General features: G+C 43.2%; 1 protein-coding gene across 6 annotated transcripts in view; it reads right to left on the bottom strand.

The window, feature by feature from the left end:
- The window catches only part of LOC110506377 (zinc finger protein 536), a 203,120-nt gene that overhangs the window by 67,764 nt on the left and 107,929 nt on the right, over window positions 1-27,427 (bottom strand). The window lies entirely within an intron of this gene.

The following is a 27,427-nucleotide window of genomic DNA, read 5'->3' as shown; positions in this document are numbered from 1 at the left end:
AATAGATTTGAGAAGGGCTGACGGCTGCAGAATCGTGAGGTGAGGACGTTGTCTCATGCGGTGATACGGGCCATGACCTCACTACATGACCAGCTAACTGTATAGACCGGTTGCTCAAGAAGTCCTTGTAAGCTCTGATGTGTTATGAAAGCTACACTCTAGTCAAGCAGAATGACCGACGAGGTGGAGTGAATCTCCAGAGCCCAATGCCAACATGATAACCTTGTTCAACCACATACCCTGTCGCACCGTGGGTACTCAGGAAGAAGTACCAGTTCACAGTAAGATGAAGTATTCTGTCCATGGCTCCACCCCATCACCCCTTACGTTGCAAGCCAGTCAGTGCATGACCCACACCAAAGCCCACATAAGGTTCTAGTCCGGCACATTACATGGTATGCGCGTGGGGAGGGTGAGCGTCTGAATAGAGCAGCCCACTTAGGCAACCATGCCACACAATCAAAAGTATTTCTTCCAGTAGCCTAATCTGTTCCTCTTTAAGAGTCAAATAAGGTTTAAAGGAAAGGCTGAAGTCAGCAAGTCCTCCTACTGCTGGCACTGATCACATGACTCTGCACCCACACTGCCTATAGTACAGTGTACTATTGTAATTATGTGCATGTGACTGCCCCAAGCCGACAGGCATACAGTATTGAACAGTTTATATATCCTTTACTGTAACAACCATAGCCCCGTTCCCACTGTACACCCAATTCTGATCTGCATGTGACCTTTCCAAACCCACCCTCTCCAAACCAAGGCCCAGACACAAGGCTTTTCTAATCAATAATCCCAACATGTCTGCAGTCCATATACAGACGTAGGACCTTCATTTGATCACCCTGTTGCAACTTTTCAACTTGTAGTGTGTTTAAAAAGGCTTCTAACGTTTGTCATTTCCACTTTTCCCTTAAGAAAAATGTATCAACTGCTACAAAAAAAATGTGCATGAATTATAATCCACATAATAGTTCACATTTCCTGGTGCTGCAGGATTATTTTCTTGCTGTAGGAAACTGGCTCAAATTAAGGGCTAAGAAACAACAATAGCGTTTGCTGGCTGAGAGTATTTAGCACCTCAGAGCATAGTTTGCGCACCGATTTTACATGTAGAATCTACAGCTGCCGGTCCCCAAAGCACAACGCACAGACGATCGGCAGACGAACGCTAGATCCACATTCGGCGCCATGTGTTCGAGCCTTGAGATCCTACATCTGTACACATACTGCACTGTAGCTAAATTCTCCACAAACACATTTTACACCACTTGACATTTCCCCTCTTGGCAAAGTTTCCACCTCTCTCACGTAGCAAACACAGCTCCACCTGTCCACCCCAGATGGAGTTGAATTGAACCCCTAAAAACACAGCTTATGGCCAGCCTCAACCTCTGGCCCTCTGTGTGGCAGGGTTAATACTGACCCTGTTCCAGGAAGAGGATGCACTCCAGCATCTAACAGTCCTTCAACAATGAAGGTTCCAATCGCTATACACTCGCACGCAAACAAATACTCAAGCACACCTGCACACACACAATCACACACCAACACTTCAATGTACCTGTTCATGTAGTGTATGGACGAGAGAGAGAGAGAGAGAGAGAGAGAGAGAGTCCCAGGCGATAGGCGTCCAGCGTGGTTGTCCTTAATCAGCTGACTGATCCCAAGCTTTTAATAGGGCTGTTCCAATTACTGTAAAAGTCATCCTGCGCTGTATAACCACAAATATTGACAGTTTATTGCGCAACACATTTATGACATTTGAAGGTCATCTCATACATTTACACGTGGTCTTCCAGGAGGAGCGAGTCTGGGACAGAGAGATTCTCGATAACTCGCCCCCTATAACTATTCTCCATGCATTGATTTTCCATTGCTTTGCTCCTTTTTATGCAAAAGGGAAAATCTGCAAGAGAAACAACAATAAAAATGATTGTCACAGGCAAGCCACTGGCTTCATATATTACCCTGTTAAGTCTTGCAACCATAACTCCCAATGCTATCGCTCAGAGACGGCTACAGTGCACACACTGTTAGTGTACTGTTAGGCCACAGCTAGTGTTATACATGTTTAGTGCTTTAAGTTGGCTTAGTTCAAGTTAATGTTACCCAGAGGGGAGCGAAAAGCCTTCCATGGATATGGTCAGACGCTTTCACTGTTGTCATTTCTTAGTGATCAATGTCATTTCTACAATGACTATTGATCTAACACGCACGTTTAGCTAATAAATAAAATGACACAATTGAATGAAACATCCTTAATACTACTGTACTTATCTTACTACACACTGCAAACTGCAATGTTGTAGCTTGTTATTTTCCTTAGCTAATCTAATCTGCGTTATCAATACGTTGTCCTCTTTTCCGCCAAGCACTGCTTTTCCAGTTACATATATAAACTGACACATCCAGGCTCTGTTGCAGTGGAATAATATCACACCAGTGCATATATAATTCAGGCTTTCTGATTTGAGAGCAGCTCTGATTTTATTGGGCTCATCCAAATGTAATGGAACAGAACAGAACAAAGGGCTGAGATCAGATTGGAGCAGAGTTGTACAGGCCATCTGGGAGGAGGATGAGTATCAGTCATTCTGTCTGCTGTCTGCTGCACTACAGCTCTGACACCAGGAGCTCTGCTAGTGTCACAATAAAAATCTCCTCAACCAACCAAGGGGAAATGCCACAGGAGCCCACCGACACACGCAACACTCGTACCTGTTTGTGTGTGTGTGTGTGTGTGTGTGTGTGTGTGTGTGTGTGTGTGTGTGTGTGTGTGTGTGTGTGTGTGTGTGCGCGTGTGCGTGTGTGTGTCTGTCCTCTGAGACAGCCCCTCCAGACGGACCACACCCTGTTCCCATTAATGGATAAAACAACAACAAGAAAGAAATAACTGAGGGGAAAGGCCTCTTCCTTAATGGTGCTCTTTCAATCACACTTCCAGGCTAAATTGTTCTGTGGTTTTGATTACAGTGATATCACTTTCACAAAAAAAAAAAAAAAAAGATCAAATTGTGTCATAAAAACACAAGATGTCTCCCTCTCTCTCTCTCCATTATTCTAATGCATCACGTGTTCTGTCAAAGCCAGTGCCCTTCTCCCTCTATGTAACTACTGTCACGCCGAGAACAAAAAATATGGTAAGGAAACGTGTGGATTTCAAAAAAAAAAGAGAGAGCAAGTAAAATGTGATGACATCATTTGAAAGGCATTAGGCTTTTAAAAATGCGCCCGGGGGGAGTTGATTTCCTTACGCCGGAGCAACACAACACCATCCGGCTGATGCTCTGTTCTCTTTCTTTATTTGGACGGGTGCCATCTTTGTGAACGGCTGGTTCATGCGAGTTAATCAATTTGAGGTTTAGTTACACTGCTGAGGCTAGCATTCTAGCCACTGCTAGAAAGTAATCTGAACTCGCAGAATTTATTAACCAAACACCAATTATCATTAAACACCACTGCATTATCCCTGCTTTTACTACCTGACAAGGACTACTTAATGAAATGTTAGATTAAAGTTATTTAGTGTGTGATTTATGGGCACAAAACTCCTAATGCAGACCACTATGCAGATGCTAGTGAAAGCACTTTTTTTGTGTGTGTGGGGGGGGGGGGGGGGGGGGGGTACACCAGGGACCCAGAACCCTCTAAGGTATCACAGCAACCAGCTTCAGACCAGGAAAAACACTCAAGCATCTGAAAGACCACATGCACACGAGATGAACCCACTAGCACTTGGGCAGAGGTTGCTATCAGTGACCCTGTGTAACAAAATGAAATAAAACACAACGAGTAAGACATTCAGAAAGTGTTTACCCCCGTGATGTTTGTGAGATGAAACAGACGCAAAATGTGTTACATATAAGGCACGCGGGTAAACAGGGGCACCAGATGTTCTTTGATGTTAATAATGGCATTTATTATTAATATTAATTAGACCGAAATCAGCAATACATTTGGGCCATTTCCAAGTCAATTAAGCAAAATGGCATTCGGGAGATGTTGAAACTACATTTTAAGGCAGGTGTTCAGCAGTCCCCTTATAAAACATTTTCACAGCTACTGAAAAACAGCTATTTTAGACTGATTTTGTCTTTGTCGGCAGCCGGGTACTTGTTTTCTTGCTCCAAGCAGCGCCATGATTGAACCCTTCATTTATATATTAACAGAAATCGTTCTGTTTTATTTCCATTGTCAATATAACATAAATAGCAGTGATTTGATTAGTATATTAATGATGAGGCTGTGCCTTGGCAGTGAGTTGCTTATGTGCATGCTTACATACACTGTATATGAGCCAGCAAAGTCCACACAGATTGACGAGAGAGATTAAACCAGATATGAAATCATGATTATGATAATAACAATTTGTGAAAACACCGCAGATTAAATCTACTGTTGACAAAATTATTTTAACAGCCTAATTCTAGGGTACGGTACACAAGGCCAAGTAGACACTTCAACACCAAATGCTGTTCTCAGTCTGGTCACTCCTCACAGACCAGCGGTGTACTAGTACCAGTACCCGTGTCAACAGTAAGTACCAGTCTGAAAAAAATGGAATTACAGAGCACATGGTAGTGCACCCAGTGGGGGATGCGTTGTCTATATAATCCCGGACCCTATGTGTAAAGGAAAATAATGTCACTTTAAAGCTCCATCCTGTGTAATCTGGACCTTGAAAGGGAAGCCCCACCTCCAGCTCGGTCCGATTTGGCAGGAGTCTTTTTTTTTTAAAGCCCCACGAGGCTGAACCACACAATGGTACATTAACAATCTGTGCATTCATTTATCAGGGAGCTGGGTTTTGGACTCTGCGTTTATGGCGTACTGTACTTCTCATCGCCGGAAATGAAGGAACATGCCTCCTCTTGCAACCAACATGCACCTGTGCCGCAGAGATGCTAATCACAAACATTTATATTTATTAGTACTGGTCTCAGTAAAATTGGTTTTAGGAAAAAAAGAGGAGGAAAGATGTTCCTTTTTCTGCCTGCTGAAGGCAGAGGCATTTCTAAATGATATTGTAGCTCACATTTATTCGCTTATTTGTTCCCAATTTTATTTTTTTATTTTTTTTTGATTGATGAAGAGGTAGGGGAAATTATGTTAAGTCAATTTTCTGTTTAATTTCCATATTTTATGGATTATTCCTCTGAACGAAACTGGAGTCAGAACTCCCTGATGCCAAATACCATACCTGTACAGCCTTATTGAACTACAACACATCAAATCGTGTGGAGCTCCATAAGGAATCATTCATCTCATTAATAATCTATAGGACCGGCCCACACAAGAGTTCAATAGAATACATTATCAGACATATACTGTACACTAAACCTCTTTATATCAAAAACATTTCATATCATGGTATCATTTTGGAGGATGGCTAAGATACTGTTTGGGATGCATTCGACAGTGGACGTCCCCTCTGCTCCCCCCCCCCCCCCCTCCCCCCTCCCTACCAGTGACAGAAGGTGCATCTCTCCCTCTGTAAAGGCTATGCCTCTGCCGAGCTAGGGGAACAGGCTTGGTGCCATAAGTTTCTCCCTGGCACGGGCCCATCTTTGTTTTCTCTTCTCAAGTCTGTTTCAGGCTTCAAAGAGCATTGAAAAAAAACACCCAAACACAGCTAAAGAAGCACCGAGGTCTCACTAACGTTATCATTCTGCAGGATGATCACAGCTCCAGGGAACGACGGCAGGACAGAGGGTTGGGAGTGGGACGGAGCCATTGTCTGTCCATTTGCATGAGGGGAGCAAGGGAGGAATGGGGGGCATTTGACTGGGCTGAAGGGACTTATTAAGGTGGGCGTCTTTTAGGACACAAAGGCCAGAAGGAGAGTTGGGGGAAGGGTATTAATCAGGGTAAATATTCATCATGCACACTGTTTGGCAGGAAGTGAGCAGTTATCATTAGTGAAGGCCGAGCAGATCCTGCTTTCTATGGATCCAGACTGGAGGAGGATGAACAGGAGGAGGGGGGAGGAGGGGCGGGGCGATAAGGTGAGTGAGGAAGAGAGAGGCCAGGAGATAAGAGAGTATATCCAGTACTGATGAACTGATAACTCATGTGTCCCTGTATAAAGGAGACATAGCATGTACTACGAGGACCGCTATCCTATAGTCATGGTAAACAAAACCACTCAGTGGTAACACAACCCGTGTTCCAGGAAGACCACATGTGACGTCTTCACAGTCCACTGTGTCAACGCTGCATGCATGCACTGTACCTTTAAAGACGGGAAAAAAATCATTGTCTGCTATCATTGATTTCCTATTCATTTTCCAACACAGCAAATCAACAACAAGCACAATGGGCAATCATAAACTGGAGTTACAGATCCACATTCAAGGCTCTCTACCACCAGGTACAGTATATATATATATATATATATATATATATATATATATATATATATATATATATATATATATATATATATATATATATATATATATATATATATAAAAATATATATATTATATACACACACTATATGCTAGTTGAATATCTCATTCCAAAATCATGGGCATTAATATGGAGTTGGTCCCCCCTTTGCTGCTGTAACAGCCTCCACTCTTCTGGGAAGGCTTTCCACTAGATGCAGGAACATTGCTGCGAGGACTTGCTTCCATTCAGCCACAAGAGCATTAGTGAGGTCGGGCACTGATGTTGGGCAATTAGGCCTGGCTTGCATTCAGCATTCCAATTCATCCCAAAGGTGTTTGATGGGGTTGAGGTCAGGGCTCTGTGGAGGCCATTTCTGTATGGACCTCGCTTTGCACATGGGGGCATTGTCAAGCTGAAACAGGAAAGAGCCTTCCCCAAACTGTTGCCACCAAGATAGAAGAACAGAATAGTCTAGAATGTCACTGTGTACTGTAGCGTTAAGATTTCCCTTAACTGGAACTAAGGTGCTTAGCCCGAACCATGAAAAACAGCCCAAGATCATTATTCCTCCTCCACCAAACTTCACAGTTGGCACTATGCATTCGGGCAGGTAGCGTTTTCCTGGCATCCGCCAAACCCAGATTTGTCCAGATGGTGAAGCGTAATTCATCACTCTAGAGAACGCGCTTCCACTGCTCCAGAGTCCAATTGCGGCGAGCTTAACACCACCAATATAAATAAAAACAGAAATACCTTATTTACATAAGTATTCAGACCCTTTGCTATGAGACTCCAAAGCTCAGGTGCATCCTGTTTCCATTGATCATCCTTGAGATGTTTTTACAACTTCACTGGAGTCCACCTCTGGTAAATTCAATTGATTTGACATAACTTGGAAAGGCACAAACCTGTCTATATAAGGTCCCAAAGATGACAGTTCATGTCAGAGCAAAAACAAAGCTATGAGGTCCGAGACAGGATTGTGTCGAGACACAGCTCTGGGGAAGGGTACCAAAACATTTCTGCAACATTGAAGGTCCCCAAAAACACAGCAGCCTCCATCATTCTTAATAATACTTTTTCTAGAGCTAGCAGACCGACAAAACTGAGCAATCGGGGGGAAGGGCCTTGGTCAGGGAGGTGACCAAGAATCCAATGGTCACTTTGGCAGAGCTCCAAAAGGACAACCATCTCTGCAGTACTCCACCAATCAGGACTTTATGGTAGAGTGGCCAGACGGAAGCCACTCCTCAGTAAAAGGCAGATGACAGCCCACTTGGAGTTTGCTAAAAGGCACCTAAAGGACTCTCAGATCATGAGAAACAAGATTCTCTGGTCTGATGAAACCAAGATTGAACTCTTTGGCCTGAATGCCAAGAGTGACGTCTGGAGGAAACCTGGCACCATCCCTACGGTGATGCATGGTGGTGGCAGTTTCATGCTGTGGGGATTTTTTTCAGGGGCAGGAACTGGAAGAACAGTCAGGATCGAGGGAAAGATAAACGGAGCAAAGATCCTTGATGAAAACACGCTCCAGAGCGCTCAGGACTTCAGACTGGGGTGAAGGTTCACCTTCCAACAGGACAACGACCCTAAGCACACAGCCAAGACAGCGCAGGAGTGCCTTCAGGACAAGTCTCTGAACGTCCTTGAGTGGCCCAGCCAGAGCCCGGACTTGAACCCGGTAGAACATCTCTGGAGAGACCTGAAAATAGCTGTGCAGCAACGCTCCCCATCTGACCTGACAGAGCTTTAGAGGATCTGCAGAGAAGAATGTGACAAACTCCCTAAATACAGGTGTGCCAAGCTTGTAGTGTCATACCCAAGAAGACTCGAGGCTATAATCGCTGCCAAAGGTGCTTCAGCGAAGTACTGAGTAAAGGGTCTGAATATTATTGTAAATGTTATATTTCATAATTTTTTTATATATTTGAAAAAATAAGAAAAAAACTGTTTTTTGTTTTGTCATTACGGGGTATTGTGTGTTGATTGATGAGCATTTTTTTCATTTTTTAAAATCAATTTTAGAATAAGACTGTAACATAACAAAATGTGCAAAAGGTCAAGGGGTCTGAATACTTTACGAAAACACTGTAACGTATATATATCACTACCGTTAAAACGTTTGGGGTAACTTAGAAATGTTTTCCATGAAAACATACATGAAATGAGTTGCAAAATTAACCGGAAATATAGTCAAGACGTTGACAAGGTTATAAATAATGATTTTTAATTGAAATAATAATTATGTCCTTCAAACTTTGCTTTCGTCAAAGAATCCTCCATTTTGCAGCAATAACAGTCTTGCAGACCTTTGGCATTCTAGTTGTCAATTTGTTGAGGTAATCTGAAGAGATTTAACCGCATGCTTCCTGAAGCACCTCCCACAAGCTGGATTGGCTTGATGGACACTTGGGTACATACGGTCAAGCTGCTCACACAACTGCTCAATAGGGTTGAATTCCAGTGACTGTGCTTGCCACTCCATTGTAGACAGAATACCAGCCGACTGCTTCTTCCCTAAATAGTTATTGCATAGTTTGAAGCTGTGCATTGGGTCATTGTCCTGTTGTAGGAGGAAATTGGCTCCAATTAAGGGCCGTCCACAGCGTATGGCATGGCGTTGCAAAATGGATTGATTGCCTTCTTTCTTCAAGATCTCTTTTACCCTATACAAATCTCCCAGTTTACCACCACCAAGCACCCCCAGACCATCACATTGCCTCCACCATGCTTGACAGATGGCATCAAGCACTCCTCCAGCATCTTTTCATTTTTTCTGCGTCTCAGGAATATTCTTCTTTGTGATTCGAACACCTCAAACTTAGATTTGTCTGTCCATAACACTTTTTTCCAATATTCCTCTGTCCAGTGTCTGTTTTCTTTTGGCCATCTAATCTTTTATTTTTATTGGCCAGTCTGAGATATGGCTTTTTCTTTGCAACTCTGCCTAGAAGGCCAGCATCTCGGAGTCGCCTCTTCACTGTTGACGTTGAGACTGGTGTTTAACGGCTACTATTTAATGAAGCTGCCAGTTGAGAACTTTGAGGCGTCTGTTTCTCAAACTAGACACTCTAATGTACTTGTTCTCTTGCTCAGTTGTGCACCAGGGCCTCCAACTCCTCTTTCTATTCTGGTTTGAGACAGTTTGCTCTGTTCTGTGAAGGAAGAAGTACACAGCATTGTACGAGATCTTCAGTTTTTTGGCAATTTCTCGCATGGAATAGCCTTAATTTCTCAGAAAAAGAATAGGTCCCCCCGTGTGGTTCTGGGATTTTTGCTCGCCGTTCTTGTGATCATTTTGACCCCACGGGATGAGATCTTGCGTGGAGCCCCAGATCGACGGAGATTGTCAGTGTTCTTGTATGTCTTCCATTTCCTAATAATTGCTCCCACAGTTGATTTCTTCAAACCAAGCTGCTTACCTATTGTAGATTCAGTCTTCCCAGCCTGGTGCAGGTCTACAATTTTGTTTCTGGTGTCCTTTGACAGCTCTTTGGTTCTTGGCCATAGTGGAGTTTGGAGTGTGACTGTTTGAGGTTGTGGACAGGTGTCTTTTATACTGATAACAAGTTCAAACAGGTGGCATTAATACAGGTAACGAGTGGAGGACAGAGGAGCCTCTTAAAGAAGAAGTTACAGGTCTGTGAGAGCCAGAAATCTTGCTTATTTGTAGGTGACCAAATAATTATTTTCCACCATAATTTGCAAATAAATGCATTAAAAATCCTACAATGTGATTTTCTGGATTTTTTTTCTCATTTTGTCTGTCATAGTTGAAGTGTACCTATGATGAAAATTACATTTTTAAGTGGGAGAACTTGCACAATTGGTGGCTGACTAAATACTTTTTTTGCCCCACTGTATATACGTACACATATACACGTATACATATATAGCATCAGAGTTATATAAGCATCAGAACCATTAACCGCTATTCTACATCAATTTAAAATGAATACAAAGTCTCATTAAGAGCCCATATTAAAATAGTATTTATCAAGGGGAGAATGTATACTCATCAATATCTCAATTACAGAAATGTGCACTTGAAGATCTATATTATCATAAAGGTGATAAACACACTTAACAAGGCCAAAGAGGAGAGGTGCATTTCAGTGTGCTTGTGCTTCAATTCAAGCTGTTCTGAATTGTACTGAAACTATCCCTCTCTCTCCCTCCACTGTTAGGGTGGCCGTAAATCCGGAGACCAAGGACATTTCCCATTTTCTTCTTATATGAACTTGTCCAGTGTCTCGGAAAATGAAATAAAAAGATTTATACTGCTGCTCTTAACACCAGTGTGTCTCGTGAGTGAGCCATACTGTCAGAATACATTAGAGAAAGGCCTGATTTTGGCAAAGTGGTATTAAAACAGTGGCCCTCCCCACAGCTCTACCTCCTCTCCAACAGTCCCCCAGGGTTAGACTAGCTCAGCCAAAACACCACCACTAATAAGGATAATACTAATAATTGCCCTGCATTATGGAGGCAAGAACCAAATTGAAATGAGATTTCCTTCCACTGTAAATAAAAAAATGGAGATCAATGCCAATGAAATAAATGAATTAAAAACCTGCCTCCCTCCTTCAGTTTGTGGTGTCTCAGAACCAAATCCCAGGCTGTCCTCTCCCCTTCTCTACTTGTCCCATAGCACCCAGTCCACCCAGTTTACACAGTCAACGCCACGCCTCACACATACCCCCATTAAAGAGCACGCTCTGTTCCACTGGCAGAATGTTAATTTGTTATGAAGGTCATTGACAGAGAGTAATAATCACCATTGGGGATCTAACAATTTGCCATTTCAGAGCATTACAGCAGCGCTGATGACTCAACTATTAATAGACCCCCCCCCCGCCCCCCCACCCCACCCCACCCCCACCCCTGCCCCCGCGCCTTATCCGACTAAAAACTATTCTGGTATATCCACACAAAAAAAAACGTATGTCTTTATTCCATTTGTCTTTTTTTTCTTCTACGGAGAGATATCTGACATTTGTAGCAAATGAACGTGAACATAAGCCCAAAAGAAACGGTAGACCGTGGTTGGATATGGAAAATGAAATCACATTGTTAAACTGAGACGGGGTGGAAACTTTCTCTCCCTGCCTTCCTCTTAGCGTTGTACCAACAAACTGACATTTAACCAGACACTAGGCTTCTCTTATACTGCTCTAATGCACTGAACAGTTTCTACACGCAAACAATAACAGTTTATTCTAAAAACTCATTTACTCCCGCTTAGTGTTGCTAGGGCATTCAAACATATGTGTCTGTATTTGTCGCCAAACAAATAATTCAAGCGTAAGCTATTTTTTTTAATCAAGCTCAGAGCATTTGTTCTTTTTAAGTGATCAGCATTTATGGAACGGAGAATGGAAGTTTGAATCCTTTATCTACAGAGGCTCAACATTTCAAGACTAATTACAAATTAATCTGCATCTCCATATCTGCAATAAGAGTGTATAACTCCTCTCACTAAGAACTATCTGTTATATATTTATAAATCCTCTACATACAGGAAGCAGGCGGTCGGGCAGGGATAGACAAAAACCCAAAGAGGATGACATAATTGCTTGCCGTCTATATCCATACAGCGACATCAAGGCCGAGGATTGTGAATATTAATAGTTGATCATTAGCTTGATATGTCTAAGCGTGCTCAAGTTTGGTTTTCAAAGTTGACTGGATCCATTAGGCCGCTACTCAGGCCTGGAGTGCTCTTGACTAGAAGGTCGAGCACGTACACAGAGTAAGGTCTCTCTCTCTCTCTATCTCTCTCTCTGGTAGGTTCTAAACAGGGAACGCTATCACTTAAAATGTGTTGTCAATGCAACTCATGGGATAACATATTAGACACAAAGTAATACTGAACTTTGACTATGATTGCTCTGATGACCAATGAAAACGAGGCATACTGTACAGTAGGAACATAAGAGATGGAAGGAAACACCATGTCCCATGACTGTCTGAATTGAAAGAGTGGTTAACACTTCTGAAGCAGAGCATATGGCAGGATATATGGAAACCATGGCGACTCCCTGGGCCTTCAACTTGTACCTGTTACTTCCGGCTGGCTGAGCTACAGACATACAGACATACAGACTCAAGCCCTGATTGGCTGCATTCCCTCCCTCCCTCCCTCCCTCCCTCCCTCCCTCCCTCCATCCCTCCCACCCTCCATCCCTCCCTCCCTCCCTCCCTCCCTCCTTCCTTCCTTCCTTCCTTCCTTCCTTCCTTCCTTCCTTCCTTCCTTCCTTCCTTCCTTCCTTCCTTCCTTCCTTCCTTCCTTCCTTCCTTCCTTCCTTCCTTCCTTCCCTCCCTCCCGCCCTCCCTCCCTCCTTCCTTCCTTCCTTCCTTTCTTCCTTCCCTCCCTCTCCCTCCCTCCCCTCATTCTGGGTCTGGATGGTGGTACACTCCCATGATGGCGAACCTCTGGGCACCTTGACTGCCGTTAACTGCTTGTGGCACGAGCCGAGGAAATGGGTCATTAAATCAAACGAGCCAGGGCCAACCTCCCAGCGTCCCAGATCTGTTTCCAATCAGATAGCCTCCTTTAAAGGGAGCCAGGATCTCACTCGGCATTAGCGTCATTAAAACGGTCTCCACTGCTACCTCCGCTAGCGCTCTAATCTGCATGTGAGCTGCACAGGGGAAAAGGGCAGACATCTTGTGGTGAGGTAAATACTTGAAATGTTAGCCACAGGAGTGTCGTCTTACCCTTTAAACAGACACAAATATGGGATAAAACCTCCTCCCACTCTCTCACCTCCTCTCTTACCCCCCCCCCCCCCCCTCATATGCACATACAGTTCGGTCAAAATACCTAAAACAAAACAGCAAAAATAGAGATTGAACTATCTAATGGTAACAAAATGTGAAGGAGAAACTCTCTCCACACTTGTTGCCTTTACCTCGACAGTCTCTTTGTTTTCTTTTCTGTTCGAGAAAAAGATAAATTAACACAATTTCTTGCACCTGTCCTACCTTCCCATCCTCCCTAAAATGATAAGGGATTTCATTAACGTGAGAATGCTTGGGCTGAAAGAAACATAATTGCTTCAGTGTTTTTGTTGCCGTCTCCAACGCCCTAATTTCTTCCTTGCCTTACCCTTGACTGTTATGTGATCGTTATATAAACACAGTAAACGAAGCAAGGTTCAAATATTGAAAAACGGAGGTTACGTTAACACCAAACGAGGAGGAGAGAGATACGAAGAAGTGGAAATTAGATGAGGTACGGTAATATCATGACAGTGAGTGTAAGGAATATGATCAACTGGGAAAGATCACATCATTCCGTAATGATTTAAGCACTAGGACTGATCCTCACCGGTCCTTGATGGATAACTGTATGAAAAAGATACATAATTTTTTGGACTTGCCATTTACACAGCATTGCACCTGAAAGCCAGGCGGAATAATAGACAGTTTAAAATGTCAGGGAAGTAACTAAGAAAGGGAAACGGGTCGGCCTACGGAATGTTAATTAGAACAGTCGCCTAATGGCCATGGCAGCCTTGAGAAGGAATGAGGAAGTGCCTTTTCTGAACTAGAAAACACTTCCCAGATATACTTCAGTCCAATTAGTTAGGCCCCTTGCTTGGGTTTTGACCAGTCACAAACCAAATATATCTAGTTATGAAACCCCTCATAAGAATATTCTCCGTCTGGAAACACATGTATAGGATTTACCTATCTATCCCAGAGCAGACCTGCATGTTGAGCCGGAGCCAGAAGCACATGATTGTGTTAATTAATCTGCCATTGTGAGCGGGGGGGGGGGGGGGGGGGTGGGAACAGCTGCAGTGGCTCTGGTGGCTGCGTTGTCAAAGCAAAACAATGCAACGTTAAGCTTCCCCGTTGAATCTTCCATTACAAAGGAGCTCCAACACAGGGCTAAATTCATAAATCCACAGATCAATTTTTACCAGCACTAATGTCTGACCTTTAAAGGGAAAAAGGTTTTTACATGCTTAATTTCAGCTTGAAATATGGTCAGATATGTGATACCTAGGATTTGGGCCAATTGCAACGAGCTTTGAAAACAAACAGACTGAGAGAGAGAGCGAGAGAGAGAGAGAGAGAGAGAGGGATGGAGAGAGGGAAGGTAAAGAAGCCTGATCTCTAAAACGGAGACAAACAGAAGAGCACCGGGATTCACCGTCTGGGCGTGGGTATTTTAAAACAATACGTCTTAACATGGTTAGGGGGGGATCCATCGACCGCTGTTATGTGGCTTTAATTCAGGGGGCAGGGGAGTGCGGGGGTGTGGGGGTGTTTGCAGATTGATTCCGTGACAGCTACAGACGATGGCCGTGAAGACATGGCTGATTCCCACCGGAATAGGTCAGCTCTGTCATGAGTAATAGCTATGGAAATACATAGCGTGGTGTGGCATAGTATGAATTACTACTGTGGCGTATACAGTAGAGACATGTTTTTATCACCGGAGGATGGTGGAACCTTCGTTGGGGAGGACGGGCTCGTGGTAATGGCTGGAGCGGAATCATTGGAACGCTATCAAACACATGGTTTCCATGTTTGATGCCATTCCATTGGTTCCGTTCCGGCCATTATCATGAGGAGTCCTCACCGCAGCAGCCTCCACTGGTTTGTATATCACAATGTACCCATACGTCAAGTGCAGGCGAGACAAAGCAAGTCCATTTATGGCTAATGAAGAAAGGCCGTGGGATAGTATTAATTAATTAATTAATTCATTACAATTTAGGCTGGATTCATGGAGGTGTTCATTTGTAGATTTGGGTAATCTCCCTTGGCAGTCTGCTAAAGTCAGATAAACAGGCTGTGATAAATACAGGAGATAAATAGCTACATAGAGAATTAGACACTGGCAACGGTCTAACACAATCTATGGGCTATTTCCGTCAGGCAGCAGGCTACAGCACAGAAAAAACACACTGATTGAGATAGCAGCTAGATGCCTCACCAACACCATGCTGGAAAATATGGTGTGTTCTTGTGAGCGCGTTTCCAGAGAGACGGAGATGCACCCCCCCCCCCCCCCCCCCCCCCCCCAAAAAAAAGCATCAAAATGTCTGGACCTGGCCCCACACTGCAGTGGGAGCCCGTCTGTTGAGGCAAAGCCCCTCCAAGAGCCCACGCGGCGTGCCGTTAAAGAGGAAACATCTCCACAATGAGGGAGTGATTTTACGATGCAATCAATGGCTGCTACTTCATTTAGTAAGGGGTATATGGGGATACTGGCTAAGGAATATCTATTGTCTTTGAACCAAGTATCCATTTGTCTCAGTCTGACAGTAGACACACGTACCATTGAAATCCCAATGAATAACATCACAACATGATTTCAAACAAATAGACAGTACTCCCGCTTCCTCTGAAATAGCTAAGATTTGAGCAATTAATTGCAGCGAAAGCAGGCGAAACAAGTCGGAAATCAAATGATTGGCTGTTACTTTTATAGACGCACAGTAATGTGTGTAGGTAGACACTGCAGAAAGCTTACAGATGGAGAACGGTGACACGGTGCTAACACGCATCTCAAAAGTGTCGCACGCTACAGCATCTCACCTGTCCAACACGTTGGATTTCAGAAAGCCATCAGATGTTAGGCTTACCGCTACGGTGAGCAGTGGGGAGCATCAGATAAGGAAACAGGCGGGAGGCAAAGGAGAGCACAACACTTGTCAACTCTGCAGGACAGATACGTAGCGATGAAATGCTGAACGAGATAGGTGGCATCTGGTCATTATCGGATGGCTGCATTGCTGTTTTTTTAGGTCAAATGGAAATGGGAGGTGTTTCCAGTTGGTGTTTGGTAAAGAGTAGAGTTAAGCTCAACCAGACTTCTTATGGTAGCTCAACTTCGATCCAACAATAACTGCGTAATGACTCTCATGATGTAAAAATAATCTTTATGGAAATAGATCTCGTTGAATGGGTGCCATGTTCATACTGTGAGCAGCTTGTGTCTCATGAACATAATCCAGAAATGTCCTCCAAACTTTTCTCTCCAAACTTTCAGAGCGCCCTTTATTTCTCTCCAGGAGATGAAATAAAGGGGACAAAAGGCTGATCCTGTTGAGGACCAGCAGAAATGTATGAAATGTGAGGCCAGGGCTCAAAGGCGCAGAGAGTGTGGGACCAAAAGGGATTTCACGTCCTCCTCTGAATCCTCATCTCTGTGTCTAATAGCAAATACCTGATTCTGGACACAGGAGCGCTGCACCAGCACGATTACACCTCACCTGCAACCCACGCCAGGAGAGGTGGCATTTGGCCGATCCGTCGCCACGAGGGGCTCAGCCACGACTTAGCCCCGTGTCTTAAGGGGGAGGCGGCACAGGGGGGGATTGAGCTTCCCCAAAAGCCCTGGCTAAACCTGTGTCCTGTCTCCAGAGGGAACAGCTCACTTCAGACAGGGTCGAGGCCTGATGTTCAGAGTAGAGCAGCGTCCACTGAGTGTTGGAGGAAACTTTGAGACAGAGCCTGGAACTATGGGAGCTGACACAACGTATATTGATCTGGGTCTACCACGTTATAAAGGTGTGACTTGAACAACACCACAGTTTCCATATATACAGAGAGAAACAAAACACAATGTTCTGAGCTTATGTTGTTTCATCTTCAGTGAATTAAACACCTTTGGTATTTTGTAAACAAACATTGCTAACAGCTCTTTTCACGTGAAAGTTAATCTCAAGTAACATATGCTCTTAAGAAAAAACAATAGGTGTTAAGCATCTCAATTGCAATTGTGCTAGATCTTACAAAAACAAACACTTTGCTTTGTTACCAAGACAACTGAGACAATATGACTCCTGCGGCATCGTCAGAGCTGCTACTTCTTGCTCGTTGTGTGTGACAAGCCAAAGTAGAGATCTCGAGAGTCGACTGCATTGACTCCAGCTCCAACCCACTGTAGCCTATTGCCGGTAAGATTGTTCAACTAGTATCCACCTGGGCAAACAGTAACAACACAACACAACCTAGAGCTCACACACACTTTCTCTTTTTCCTTTCTTTATTTTTAGGTTGCATTCCATAGCGACTAAATGAATTCAGCTCCAAACCTAATTAATCCACAAAGGTTTCATGTCTTAATCCCCAAAGTCAAGGGGGTTATTGTCCTTACAAATGAGGTCAACGTTCCTCCCAGTGGAAATAAGGGAAGAGTGAGAGAAACAGAAACAGAGAGCAAGAGGAGGGCTTTTTCTCTCCGTGACTCCAGAGCAGCACGACACAGTGGCAGAGGCCAGGTAAATAGGGCTTGAGGAAGTGGGCTGTCCAGGGGACATCACTGCTTACCCAGGAACGAGTGTCTAAACAGACAAACTAGGGTAAGAAGCAGCCATCACCTAATACCGTAATATGAGCACACTACACCCGTATCCAACAGAGGACACAAACTGAGCATGCTCCGAAAGGAATAGAGGGAGGGTAAAGGAGACGGAGATGGAGATGGAGACGGAGACGGAGGAGAGGAAAATGAAACAGCCTCCAATCGCTACGCAGACCTTTCGAACCAGGCAGATCAAAAGCGGGTTTCCACGGTAATTGTCGCTAAGGCAGGCTCTGACAGTGCAGACACTGAGCAGGGTTGCGTGACACATTAATGACAACGATACAATCCTCCGTCTGCTTTGGATGGGAGAGATGAAACACATGCCTGCACCATCCTGCCTCTCCCAGGGCTGGAGCCAGCGGCCCACTCAGTGTCATGGTGGAGCTCCCTGTGAGCGGCCCCTGTGTGTCCCTCCCTAGTCCCTGGGGCCCATAACGCAGTCCAGGGGACCATTTGGGCAAGGGCCTGCTGGTCAGAGCATTCCCAATTAGGATAACCTATCAGGGCTTCAGTGAAGAGAGGCAGCCAATCTGGAGGCTAGTGGGAACCCACAGCAGAGGATTCAACAGCTTGGAGAAATCTGTTCCAGTGTCTAATGCACAGTATGGTAAGGGGGGAATTAATCTATTGTAAAGGCACAAGATCAAATTGGCAAAAAGGAACACCTAACACAGAACAGAGAGCGGTATCTTCTGCCCACACTGGTATGGCTGTGGAGAGGGCCCATACGAACCCAACATACAGTACAACACAGTCTCATTAGTAACTCCTAAGTTGTTTATGATTACCCATCATTATGAACACTCCAAGAAGACCTAAAAAAAAAACAACAAGGGAGAAATGAAAAAAAATGGTGGGGGAAAAAAATGTATGTAGACTTATTACAGACATTTTCATTTCAAAATTCTTCTTTCAAGCTGGTGGAATGAAATTGGTTTACATTGACATCGCTACCGCTGTGTTTGACACATTAGTTTAAACTGACAGTGAGAATTCAAATCTGTAAATGCTGCATTACTTTTATGCTCAATTTAAAAATCAGCTGTCAAAGTCAGTGTTTGTTGATTTTTATCGAGTTGGATTATTACATTTTCAGAAAGTGACAATTAAAAATGTCTATCACGCCATAGCCATCAAACACCAATCTGTAACATGGGGGTGGAATGATAAACTATTGTAAGCAGCATATTAGTGAATGTAAACTTAGTGAAAAGCCACCAAGAAAGGATCAGTATTAAATATTTGGTGACTGGTCCAGAGTTCTAAACGTTCCAACAAAATACAGAAACTCTTCATCAATATCAAATTATACAGGGGAAGTCTGGAAATCATTTCCCCCTGTACATAATACCCTTTTAAGTACAGAGCTATTCCTCTGTTAGCGGCTAACATAAGATAGGTTTTCCCCATGACTGTTTTAAGTGAAAACGATGGATCCTCCGGTCATCCTAGGGTCACAAACGCTCACCGGTAGAATAGACACAATCGGATAATGACTCTGACATGGGGTTGGCCAGTTGGTTAAAGACTCTGGCAGGCAGGAGAAGAGGAAGCAACAGGTTACAGAGAGAGCGTTGCCCGTTTTCCCTCCATCGCAGAGGATATACGGAAAGGGAAGATTTCAAGAACAAAAAAACGGAACAAAAAAAACCACGATTGTTTATTGATTTTTATAATAGGCTTAGCGGCAGAACAATAAAGTGTGGGGTCAGTCTACGGGGTCAACGAGAAGCAGTGGCATGACAAACACAGGCTTACACGCAGGTAACAGGGATTGAGTCCAAGTGCCAGGATATCGGCAGACCCTTTCGCTTCCCCGACAGTTGCTGGTGGCATTGTTATCCTGCTTTTTAAAACCTGCGGACATGATCGCTCCACTCACGAACAGGGCACGGCTTCACGGGCTTTCAGAGGAAAAAGCACGATGAAAAAAAGAATAGTGCAACTCAAGACAGATATATCTTTAGTCCATCCACATACACTGGGAAGTTAAAGCAAGCGTTGTGTTTTCCAGTATGACTGATATAGAAGAGAACATTGTGGCTGATGATACCAGCCCAACAGAAGTCATATGTGTTTATATATATATATATATATATATATATATACAGTGTTGACATTGTTAATATTGTAAATGAATGTTGTAGCTGGAAATGGCAGATTTTTATGGAATATCTACATAGGTGTACAGAGGCCCATTATTGGGGCGGCAGGGTAGCCTAGTGGTTAGAGCGTTGGACTAGTAACCGAAAGGTCGCAAGTTCAAATCCCCGAGCTGACAAGGTACAAATCTGTCGTTCTGAACCCACTGGCCGTCATTGAAAATAAGAATTTGTTCTTAACTGACTTACCTAGTTAAATAAAGTTATAACAAATAAAAATCAGCAACTGTGTTCCAATGGCACTAGTCCAACTATATCATTTTAACCCTTGTGTCGTCTTAACATTCAGTATACTCCCCTTGTCCTAAGGGTAAAAAATGACCAGCCTTCACTAAACCAATAAAAGAAGGCATCTTAACTGAATTTTAAACCCCACATCTAATTTGCATGAAGAAATAACCTATCATTCATCACAAACTTTGTGAATATCTGGGTTTTCCCTCTTCACAATGCAGAAAGACTGCATTTAATCAGTGGACACCACTGGTTTTTATTACAACACACCTGTCATAATTGTTTTCTTTACTAAGGTAGAGGTTTATTATTATTATTGCTAAAGGTACTGCATAGGTGTAAATATACATTTTTTAGCAAGAGATAGCACTTGTATAGCCTAAGAAAGTAGCAGAAATGTGCAGAAAGTAGTTTGAATGCATCTTAATGAAGGGAAACAATAACAGTCTTGAACTTTTTTTGCAACATGGTGATATATTCTGATATACTGTACAATGAGGTATTCAACTACAAAATACTAGTCTTCTCCCATTTTTTAACCATTGCCCTCACCCACAAAGTGTATAAACAACAACAATAAATAAGTATAAAATAAGATAATAGATACAAAACAAAAAAGTGAAGAAGATAAATCAATCAACTCTAATTGCCACATGTAGGACAGTATGCAAGTGTGTGTGCATGGACTTTGCAGATGTATTTCTCACAAGTGCAGCACATTTGTTTTACAGTCCTTCTTTGGGGGTCAGAATTGGCATCTCCTCCTCTTGCCTGCCCCAGCTGCAGCCTCAAGTGGATCAGGACAAAATTCAGCCCCCTGAACAGCTTTCACAAGCGCTGCAGAGGCTGCTGTGCAGGGGAGGCGCTCCCTTCTTTGAATGTGTGGGATGCCTTTCCCAGCTGCTCCAGGAACACCCTCCTCTTGTTCCGCTTATCAGGCATCCAGGTAGGGTTGATCTTGTTCCATATCATGAAGGCATTGTATGAGGACACATCAATGATTTTATGGAAGATGACCAGGGACCAGCGGGCAGTCATCCTCCTGCAGCTGTAAGTTCCAATCACCTTGTCCAGGTTGTCCACACCTCCTTTGTTGTGGATGTAGTTCAGGATGACAGCTGGCTTCCTGTCCTCACGATCAATGATCGCAGCCGTTTTGTGCTGTGTGCTCAGGAGGACCACATTCTTGTTCCTTTTTGGGAGGTAAGAAACTAGAGTGGTGGTGGGGGTGAAGGCAAACTTTAATGAGAAGGCTTCTCTCCCCCTTGTTGAGAGGAGTGCAGGGGGGAGCTCAGGCTTGTTCTTTCTAACTGTGCCAACCATGGTGATCTTCTTCTTCAGGAGCTGCTGGCTGAGCTCAATCAGTAGCACACATAATCTCAACTTCTCATTGTGTGCGTGTGCATGTGTGTCTTTGCGGTGTGTACATGATTTTATGATTTTATAACTGCCGGATCAAAAATGACCCTAAGACAATCTTTGTACCCTGGTGGTGTTCAGCTTTCAAAGAAATTTGAACGAAGGTGATGTTTCACTTTTTCTAATGTTGAGATCACTCTAGGAAAAGTAATCAAATTTCAAGTTGAAAAAACATAATTTAGGGGGTTATTCTCTGCTGTTAAACATAGTGGCGGGTCCTTTTTTGACCCTTAAGAGAACACAAGGGTTAAAAGACTAAATGATCATTAGAAAACCCATTTGCAATTATGTTAGCACAGCTGAAAAATGTTGTTCTGATTAAAGAAGCAATAAAACGTATTTAGACTACTTGAGTATCTGTAGAATACGCATTTGTGTGTTTGATTACAGGCTCAAAATGGCCAGAAACAAAGACCTTTCTTCTGAAACTCGTCAGTCTATTCTTGTTCTAAGAAATGAAGGCTATTCCATTCGAGAAATTGCCAAGAAACTGAAGATCTCGTACAATGCTGTGTCCTACTCCCTTCACAGAACAGCGCAAATTGTCTCTAACCAGAATAGAAAGAGGAGTGGGAGGCCCCGGTGCACAACTGAGCAGAGGACAAGTACACTGGAGTGTCTAATTTGAGAAACAGACACCTCACAAGTACTTAACTGGCAGCTTCCTTAAATAGTACCTGCAAAGCACCAGTCTCAACGTCAACAGTGAAGAGGCAACCTTCTAAGAGGCGACCTTCTGGCCTTCTAAGCATACCATAAAGGCCTGATTTGTGGAGTGCTGTAGAGATGATTGTCCTTCTGGAAGGTTCTCCCAAATCCACAGAAGAACTCTGGAGCTCTGTCAGAGTGACCATCGGGCTCTTTGTCACCTCCTTGAACAATGACCTTCTCCCCCGAATGCTCAGTTTGGCCAGGCGGCCAGCTCTAGGAAGAGTCTTGGTGATTCCAAACTTCTTTCATTTAAGAGTGATGGAGGCGACTGTGTTCTTGGGGACCTTACATGCTGCAGACATTTTTCTGTGCCTCGACACAATCCTGTCCCGGAGCTCTACGGACAATACCTTTGTCCTCATGGCTTGGTTTTTGCTCTGACATGCACTGTCAACAGTGGGACTATATATAGACAGATGTGTGTCTGTCCAAATAATGTCCAATTAATTGAATTTACAACAGGTGGACCAATCAAGTCATAGAAACATCTCAATGATGATCAATGGAAACAGGATGCACCTGAGTTCAATGTTGAGTCTCATAGCAAAGGGTCTGAATAAGTATGTAAATATTTGCTTTGTCATTATGGGGTATTGTGTGTAGACTGATTGTGTGTATTGTGTGTAGACTGATTTTTATTTATGTAATACATTTTAGAACAAGGTTGTAACGTAACGAAATGTGGAAAAAGTTAAGGGGTCTGCAAAAGGCACTGTATATATATATATATATATATATATATATATATATATAAAATAAGGTATATATACTGTATATATATATATCGTTTCCTAATTCTCACTGCAAGGTGGACAACTGATCGAAAATACTTAAATCATGGGTTTAAATGTAGGTACAGCAGGATGGCTCAAAGAAACATTATCAGCCATCTTAGCATACCATATTGGTTTTGTCTATCTGTGTGTGTGTGTGTGTGTGCGTGTGTGTGTGGTTGTGTCTGTGTGTATAGGGTCTGATATATGGATGATAACACTAATTAGCTCATTTTGTTTAGGGCACAACACTCATTAAAAACCCAGTGGGGCCATTAACGTTACCGTCCCTCCAAAACGCTGCAGCCGCCATATCAATCTCCTCTAGCATCACTTGTAATGGCGACTGCTTCAGGTTGGGTTGAGAAAAGATTTGTTTTCTCACTTCTTTCCCTGTTTTTCTCCTGATCTCTCTATTTCTCACATAGCAGTCACATTATCTCTCTCTATAGCTCCCCCTCTCTAGTGCTCTCTCTTTCTCTCTCTCTCGCTCTATCTAGCTCTTTCTTTCTCTAGCTCTCCCTTTATCTCTCTATCATTCTCGCTCTAGTTCTTTCTCTAGCTCTCTCTTTCTAGCTCTTTTTCTCTCTTTCTCTCTCTCTAGCTCTCTCTCTCTAGCGCTCTCTCTTGCTTTATCTCTCTCTCTAGCTCTCTTTATCTCTCTCTCTCTCTTTTTTTCTCTCTGTCTCTCTTTTTACCTCTCTCTCTCTATATATACTCTATACAGTATATATATACAGCTCTCTTTCTTTCTCTATAGCTCTCTCTCTCTCTCTCTCTAGCGCTCTCTCTATTTCTTTATCTCTCTCTCTCTCTCTCTCTTTCTTTATCTCTCTCTCTCTCATGCTCTCTCTTGCATTATCTCTCTCTTTATCTCTCTCTCTCATATATATATATATATATATATCTTTCTTTCTCTATAGCTCTCTCTATATATATTTATATATATTTATCTTTCTTTCTCTATAGCTCTCTCTCTATATATATAGCCCTCTCTCTCTCCCCCAATTAGATTGTGTAACTTCCACTCAGGGCAACGTAATGGTGTTTGCAAAAGAACAGGGGGGGATTCGTCACCACTGAGGAAGACAGTGTTTTTGAGCTTTATGCGGTAATGTAACGCTAATACCGTCAACATTCCCTGCGATTCGCTGGGGCTTTCGGTGGCATAAGGCGTTACTTACACTGCAGCAGGAGATCCTGGATGCACAGGCCTTTAAGGATTAACGGAGGAAGCGTAGCATCCTGCTAACAGAAAAATGAGAAAGCCCAATGTCTCTGGGGTTAGGCCCGCTCAAATCTCACTGCCTGGGCCTTCCGGAAGGGGTTCTATAAAGTGAAACATGTTGCTGATCTAGGGAGATATCAAGGGAGTTTGAATGCTAATTAATCAAACACATAATGCTTGGTAATACCTACTCCTATCAATGCTAATAGTCACACTCACATCAGAGTAGGCAGAAGGTCACATCAATATTGTACCACACGTCACCTACTATCTAGTATTGGTTGGAAAATAACATATATTCTCCATCTTAGCCCTGGATATTAAGAGTGTTGATGAGATATATGAGTTTGCCATTTGCCCACGGAGCAGCGAGGCTCCGGCAGAACTCGGTACCATATGGCTGGTGAGAGATTTCCACCCTCTCTTCCTCCTCTCTGAGCCTGACAGCTGGATGCCTGCTAACTGGGGACGGGGGAGCTTGGCAGCTGCAAGCTGAGAGCAATGCTTTGATGCCGCTCGCGCAACTAATGCAAACTTTCTACAGGTAGGCAAGGGGGGATTAGACATATACAGTAGAATACGGAAAGGTGCGAGAGGGAAAGGGTGCCAGGGGGTGACGGAGGGGGGGTGAAAATGCTACTGGGAGCACATTAAAACGTACAGCTGGCAAGTACAAAAGTGAGAGAGCTTGTTTCTCTTCCATAGTTTGTTGTACTTTGAGTCAAATCATTTTTTTAAAAGGACTCCTTTGGATGTTAAGATGCGGGTATCAGGATGCTTTGTGTAATATGATGGAAAAGCCGGTTTTCACATGTAGAACAGCAAGGTATTGGATGCTCTATGATATGTGACTATGATACCACAGTATGCACAGTATCAATGACTACTGGCCAATTACACTGATATTGTGTTCTGAATCTCAGGAGAAAGAGGACAGCGTTTTACAAGAGAAAGTGGGGCTGCAAGTACAATGGTCCCTTCCACTTCAGATTACATCGTTCAGCCTTCATCAATAACTGTCTGCTGTCATGCAACATAACAATAATTATTCCTGCTAATAACTACAGAAGATATGAATCCACAAACCCCAACGTGAAGGTTTGCATACCATATGTCAGGGATCATCAACTAGATTCAGCTGTGGGACGATTTCTTTTCTGGAGCGAATGGTCGGGGGGCTGGAACATAATTACAAATCATTTGTGGACTAAAAATTGACTGCAAGAAGCCAAAACAGATATAAAGTTGGACTAAAACATATAATCATTTCAAACCTTGCTGTCATCTGTATATTATCACGTGGCTCTCTATTATGCGTGGGGATAATTGGGAACAGATTTCTTAAATTAAAATCACTTGGAGTTGATTTCCTGGTGTTTTTACAGTCTTTTATGTCCAACAATAAAAATTCCACACAAAAAAAAATATACACAGTTGAAGTCAGAAGTTTACATACACTTAGGTTGGAGTCATTAAAACTCATTTTTCAACCTCTCCACAAATGTATTGTTAACAAACTATAGTTTTGGCAAGTCATGAAGGCATGAAGTTGTTCATGACACAAGTAATTTTTCCAACAATTGTTTGATTATTTCACTTACAATTCACTGTATTTCAATTCCAGTGGGTCAGAAGTTAACATACACTAAGTTGACTGTGCCTTTAAACAGCTTGGGAAATTCCAGAAAATGTAATCATGGCTTTAGAAGCTTCTGATAGGCTAATTGACATCATTTGAGTCAATTGGAGGTGTACCTGTGGATGTATTTCATCCACAGGGACCACACAGCCGTCATACCGCTCAGGAAGGAGACGCGTTCTGTCTCCTTGAGATGAACGTACTTTGGGGTGAAAAGTGCAAATCAATCCCAGAATAACAGCAAAGGACCTTGTGAAGATGCTGGAGGAAACAGGTACAAAAGTAAAATGAGTCCTATATCGACATAACCTGAAAGGCCGCTCAACAAGGAAGAAGCCGCTGCTTCAAAACCGCCATAAAAAAGACAGACTACGGTTTGCATCTGGTCACGGGGACAAAGATCGTTCTTTTTTTGGAGAAATGTCCTCTGGTCTGATGAAACAAAAATAGAACTGTTGGGCCATAATGACCATCGTTATGTTTGGAGGAAAAAGGGGGAGGCTTGCAAGCCGAAGAACACCATCCCAAACCTGAAACATGGGGGCGGCAGCTTCATGTTGTGGGGGTGCTTTGCTGCAGGAGGGACTGATGCACTTCACAAAATAGATGGCATCATGAGGTAGGAAAATTAGGTGGATATTTTGAAGCAACATCTCAAGACATCAGTCAGGAAGTTAAAACTTGGTCGCAAATGGGTCTTCCAAATGGACAATGACCCCAAGCATACTTCCAAAGTTGTGGCAAAATGGCTTAAGGACAACAAAGTCAAGGTATTGGAGTGGCCATTACAAAGCCCTGATCTCAATCCTATAGAACATTTGCGGGCAGAACTGAAAAAGCCTGTGCGAGCAAGGAGGCCTACAAACCTGACTCAGTTACACCAGCTCTGTCAGGAGGAATGGCCTAAATGTCACCCAACTTATTGTGGGAAGCCTGTGGAAGGCTACCCAAAACATTTGAATTTAAAGGCAATGCTACCAAATACTAATTGAGTGTATGTACATTTCTGACCCACTGGGAATGTGATGAAAGAAATAAAAGCTGAAATAAATCACTCTCTCTGCTATTATTCTGACATTTCACATTCTTAAACTAAAGTGGTGATCCTAACTGACCTAAGACAGGGCATTTTTACTAGGATTAAATGTCAGGACCAAGCTGACTCCACACTCCAAGACTGCTTCCATCACGTGGACTGGGATATGTTTCGTATTGCGTCAGATAACAATATTGACGAATACGCTGATTCGGTGTGCGAGTTCATTAGAACGTGCGTTGAAGATGTCGTTCCCATAGCAACGATTAAAACATTCCCTAACCAGAAACCGTGGATTGATGGCAGCATTCGCGTGAAACTGAAAGCGCGAACCACTGCTTTTAATCAGGGCAAGGTGTCTGGTAACATGACCGAATACAAACAGTGCAGCTATTCCCTCCGCAAGGCTATCAAACAAGCTAAGCGTCAGTACAGAGACAAAGTAGAATCTCAATTCAACGGCTCAGACACAAGAGGCATGTGGCAGGGTCTACAGT

This window comes from Oncorhynchus mykiss, chromosome 26 (assembly GCF_057628025.1).
Source record: "Oncorhynchus mykiss isolate SJ-2025 chromosome 26, ASM5762802v1, whole genome shotgun sequence".
Classification (NCBI taxonomy): domain Eukaryota; kingdom Metazoa; phylum Chordata; class Actinopteri; order Salmoniformes; family Salmonidae; genus Oncorhynchus; species Oncorhynchus mykiss.
The sequence above is the reverse complement of the archived record's forward strand: the minus strand, read 5'-3'. Positions and strand labels throughout refer to the sequence as shown.